The sequence below is a fragment of the Salvelinus fontinalis genome, chromosome 17, assembly GCF_029448725.1.
Source record: "Salvelinus fontinalis isolate EN_2023a chromosome 17, ASM2944872v1, whole genome shotgun sequence".
In the NCBI taxonomy this organism is placed as follows: domain Eukaryota; kingdom Metazoa; phylum Chordata; class Actinopteri; order Salmoniformes; family Salmonidae; genus Salvelinus; species Salvelinus fontinalis.
The window spans coordinates 29,467,962-29,473,961 of NC_074681.1; positions in this window are offsets into that span (position 1 = coordinate 29,467,962).

The window sequence follows — 6,000 nt, forward strand, 5'->3', positions numbered from 1 at the left end:
TTGAGTACTAGGCAGTTTAATTTGGCAACGTCAAGAAAAAAAAAGTGCTAACAGCTCCCCCTATTGACACTACATAAAGAGACCTAAGATGACAACATAGCAAGGCAGCAACACATGACAACACAGCATGGCAGCAACACAACATAACAACAACATGGTAGCAACACAACATGGTAGCAGCACAAAACATGGTACAAACATTATTGGGCACAGACAACAGCACAAAGGGCAAGAAGGTAGAGACAACAATACATCATGCAAAGCAGCCACAACTGTCAGTAAGAGTGTCCATGATTTAGTCATTGAATGAAGAGATTGAGATAAAACTGTCCAGTTTGAGTGTTTGTTGCAGCTCGTTCCAGTCGCTAGCTGCAGCGAACTGAAAAGAGGAGCGACCCAGGGATGTGTGCGCTTTGGGGACCTTTAACAGAATGTGACTAGCAGAACGGATGTTGTATGTGGAGGATGAGGGATGAGTAGATATCTCAGATAGGGGGGAGTGAGGCCTAAGACTAAGGTGATACCTTCGTTGAGGGGGACCCCGATATTTTCCATACAAAACTTATGGGCTCATATGAAAGAGGAGGTCAAATAAATGACAATTGGGGTCAAAGGTCAAAAGTTTGCGTAGTTCGGGTGAGGCTGTTGAGGGTTTTATAAATAAGCATCAACCAGTGGGTCTTGGAATGGGTATACAGAGATGACCAGTTTACAGAGGAGTATAGAGTGTAGTGATATGTCCTATATGGAACATTGGTGGCAAATCTGATGGCCGAATGGTAAAGAACATCTAGCCGCTTGAGAGCACCCTTACCTGCCAATCTATAAATTACATCTCCGTAATCTAGCGTGGGTAGTATGGTCATCTGAATCAGGGTTAGTTGGCAGCTGCGGTGAAAGAGGAGCGATTACGATAGAAGATACCAAGTCTAGATTTAACTTTAGCCTGCAACTTTGATATGTGCTGAGAGAAGGACAGTGTACCGTCTAGCCATACTCCCAAGTACTTGTGTGAGGTGTCCACCTCAAGCTCTAAACCCTCAGAGGTAGTAATCACACCTGTAGGGAGAGGGGCATTGTTCTGGCAGAGAAAGCTTGTTGGACACTAAGAAAGCTTTGTTGTAGAGCATTTAACACAACATCCGGGAGGAGCCAGCTGAGTATAAGACTGTATCATCTGCATATTAAAAGATGAGAGAGCTCCCTACTGCCTGAGCTATGTTGTTGATGTAAATTCAGAAGAGAGTGGGGCCTAGGATTTAGCCTTGGGGTACTCCCTTGGTGACAGGCAGTAGCTGAGACAGCAGATTTTCTGACTTTACACACTGCACTCTTTGAGAGAGGTAGTTAGCAAACCAGGCCAAAGACCCCCCAGACACAACATTGCTTAGAATCATGGGTAATTCTGACATCATTGAGGACCTTTAAGGTTGCAGTGACACATCCATAACCTGAGCGGAAACCCGATTGCATACCAGAGAGAATACTATAGACATCAAGAAAGCCAGTCAGTTGATTATTGACAAGTTTTTCCAACACTTTTGATAAACAGGGCAAAATAGAAATGGGCCTATACCACTTAGGATCAGCTTGATCTCCCTATTTAAATAAAGGATAAACCGTGGCTGCCTTCCAAGCAATGGGAACCTCTCCAGAAAAGAGAGACAGGTTGAAATGGTCGGAGATAGGCTTGGTGATGATAGGTGGAGCAACCCTAAAGAAGAAAGGGTCTAAACCATCTGACCCAGATGTTTTTTGGGGGTCAAGTTTAAGGAGCTCCTTTAGCACCTCAGACTCAGTGACTGCCTGCAGGGAGAGACTTTGTAGCGGGGCAGGAGAAAAAGAGGGAGAAGCATCGGGGATAGTCACATTGAAAGGGATGGGAGATGAGGAAATGATGGACGGGCAAGGAGGCATGGCTGAGTCAAATAGGAATCCTGACCTAATGAAGTGGTGATTAAAGAGCTCAGCCATGTGCTTCTTGCCAGTAACAACCACATCATCAACATTAAGGGACATGGGCAGCTGTGAGGAGGAGGGTTTATTCTCCAGGTCTTTAACCGTTTTCCAGAACTTCTTGGGGTTTAGACCCACAGAGAGAAAACTGCTCCTTAAAGTAACTCATTTTGACCTTCCGGATAGCCTGAGTGCACTTATTTCTCATTTGCCTGAATGAGAGCAAGTAGCCTGAGTATGCGTGTGCCGAGCATTTCGCCAAATGCAATTCTTGAGGTGGAGTAACTCTGCAAGATCACGGTCGAACCAGGGGCTGAACCTGTTTTTAATTCTCGTTGTCTTTATGGGGGCGTGTTTGTAAACAATACCACTGAAAATATCAAAGGCCAGTTCGTGAAGGAAGGCTTGCTCATTCAAGTTTTTTAGCAAGCGTCTATGACAAATCAGGACAGGTTGTTTCACTGAGCAGCCATTGTGAACACAGGCTGTAAAACAGTGATCACTAAGGTCATTACAGAAAACACCAGATTGATACCTATCAGGATTATTTGTGAGGATAACATAGAGGAGAGTAGCCTTTTCTGGGTGTTTGGAGTCATACCTTGTGGGACTGGTAATAATCTGAGAAAGATTTAGGGAGTTCCATTGCTTTAGGACTTGGTAAGGTGGTTTAAGCATGTCCCAGTTTAGGTCACCTAGTAGGACAATTTTAGACTTAGTGTAAGGGGCCAAGAGAGAGCTTAGGGCAGGTAGGGTACAGGCCGGTGCGTTGGAGGACGATAGCACCCAGCAACAGTCAACAAAGAAGTATTTGAAAGTTTAATGCTTAAAACCAGCAAATCAAATTGCTTGGGGCCAGACTTGGTGGAGACAACTGAGCACTGAAGGTGATCCTTGGTAAAGACTGCCACTCCCCCACCTTTGGAAGATCTGTCTTCCCGGAAAAGGTTATAACCAGAAAGGTTAACATAAGTATTCAAACACTCTTCCTTAACCACGTCTCAGTAATGATCAACACATCTGGATTAGAGCTGTGAACCCACACTTTTAATTGATCCGTTTTAGGTAATAAGCTAGTGCTAACGTGCTAACGTGCAGAAAAGCCAGGCTTTTACGAGAGCAGAAATCAGTGAAGCAGATATCCGAGCACAAGTCAGAATTGGGGCTAGCAACAGTAGATGGGCCAGGGTGTACATGCACATTTCCAGATATCATCAACAGTAAGTAATACAATCAAGGCACGGCAGAGGACAGGAAGAGCTCAGCCGTGCTGATTTATGACATCTGTATGTGCATCAGATGGCAACAAGATCATATTGTACAGCAATTTAATCAGGTAACATGAATATAAAGCCGGCGAGAGGTGGTTAGAATAGGATGGGAGGCCAAAGGTCTGTGTAACCAATTGAGAGTCAGAGTCCCGAGTGTGGGAACAAACATAGTCTGTCCCACGGTTGGGTAAAGAAAATATGTAAATATATAACGACTTGGGGCTAGCCATTGTAAGTTCAGGGTCACTCGCCCCAACAATGCCTGTGTGCTGGAGGTGAGCGAAAGCTCGGGATAGAGGGGGGAGTGTGGTGGGCGTACCTGTACCAGAGAGGGGGAGACAGGCCAGGGCAAACGGTGAACAGATCGCCAGGTGGAATCCAAGCAGCAGTGCAGCAGGCAACGGGAGTAGGTGTCACACCCACTTGGAAGAAGCTTTTATTTCTGGAGGCAGATTTCTTGTAGAAAATGCCAGTGGATGGTCTTTGAACAGCAAGAGGGGGCTTCAAAGACTCCTGCCACTTGTTGGGCCCAAAGGTCTCGACACATTTCACTTCACACCTCAGTGCTAATTGAAGTTGTATCTGGTCTGTCCTAGCAAGCCAGCATTCAGTCCCCATAAAGTAAAAATATATAATTGTAATGTACTTTATTTTTTTTTCTTCTTGGCTTTCAAAATAGCATCAGGCCAAACACTACTCACTCAGTGTTGAGGGATGGATGGATGAATGGCAGGCCCAAGAATGCTAGTTGAACATGAACTTGCTGTCCAAATTATTTATTCTCCACTCTTTTTACAACCAAAACCCAAACGAAGTCCTATTGTCTACGTTGTCACCTTCTGTAAAGTTCAGATCTGATCACAACGTTGACATCAGCCAACCGCTCACCCACATAACACCGTACATGCTGTCTGCCATCTGCCTGGTACAGCTGAAACTGGGATTCATCCATGAAGAGCTCACTTCTCCAGCGTGCCAGTGGCTATTGAAGGTGAGCATTTGACCACTGCATTTGAATTGCAGTCAGGTCAGGAACCTGGTGAGGACAACAAGCACGTAGATGAGCTTCCCTGAGACGGCTTCTGACAGTTTGCGGAGAAAACTTAGGTTTTTTATTTATTTTATTTCTTATTTCACCTTTATTTAACCAGGTAGGCTAGTTGAGAACAAGTTCTCATTTACAACTGCGACCTGGCCAAGATAAAGCAAAGCAGTTTGACACAAAAAAAACAACTCAGGAATAAACAAACATGGAATAAACAAACACACAGTCAATAATACAATAGAGAAAGTCTAAAGTGGGTTGTGCAAACCGACAGGTCTTAGACGATGCCGCAGGTGAAGCCGGATGTCGAGGTCCTGGGTTGGCATGGTTACACGTGGTCTGCGGTTGTGAGGCCGGTTGGACGTACTGCCAAATTCCCTTAAACAGTGTCGGAGGCGGCTTATGATAGAGAAACGAACATGAACAGTCAATACTCTGGCAACAGCTCCAGTGGGCATTCCTGCAGTTAGCATGCCAATTGCACGCTCCCTCAAAACTTGAGACATGTGTGACATTGTGTTGTGTGACAAAACTGCATATTTTAGAGTGGCCATTTATTGTCCCCAGCACAAGGTGCACCTGTGTAATTATACTGCTTCTTAATCAGCTTATTCATATGCCACACCTGTCAGGTGGATGGATTATCTTTGCAAAGGAGAAATGCTCACTATCAGGTGAGTAAACAAATTTGTGCACATAATTTGACAGAAATATAATGTTTGTCAGTATGGATCTTTTATTCCAGCTCATGAAACATGGGACCGACACTTTACATGTTGCATTTATATTTTTGTTCAGTACATACAGTATGTTGTGATATCCTGGATGTCTCAATAATCTTTTTCTAGTATATTAGTAATAAATACTTAATTAATGTGGTGGGGGTGCTCTGCTAGAGTGGATATTACACAGAATGCTCCAATGAATTGATATGAAAGTAAGCTTTCTCTTTGTGAACAAGAGACGGTTGGAATGGCAGCACATCAGTGCCTGCGTGCAAATTTTCCCCTGGAGATCAGATTAAAGTTAGCTCGGAGCCAAACTTGCAGTGCATTGTGGCTGCTTGCTAGCATAATGGGGGGCCTGGGATGAGTATGTCAGGAATGTCTCATAAGGTACCCAACTGTCTCTTCACAGCTATCCCTGACTGTATGGCAGACAGTGACAGACAAAATATAATTTTAAAGGGAGGTTGGTAGGGGAAATTAATAAACAAATACATACAATGTCTCCTACATTAACGTGGTATCGGCTTGGTGGCTCATATCACTTTAATGCAATTAAAAACGTTCTGTTTAGCATACTAGCTAATTCACTCACCTGCGTGGGTTTTCACAATAACATTAAATTATAATTTTACTGTCCACAAATATATTCATAGCATCATATGGTACTTATTACGGTAATTATAAATTGCCCACAACCAATATTCTTAGCTCATTTGTAAAATAGGTACAGTACCTGTAGTATCCTTAAAGGCTTCTTATAATTACGACTCATGAGACTTACGTACGGTTTAGTATTAAATTGTAACTTAGATTTACATTATCTTATGCACCTGGCTTAAACTACCTGAAGCTTTCTTAATCATAGTTATACAGGCAGACATAGGAAATAGCTACGGAGAGCGGGAAGCAAATCCCCGTCTTGAGTCAATACTGCCATTTATTGGTAAACATAAATATACCAGGTTACTACATTCCCCCCCTTTAAAGCTAATAACCCAAT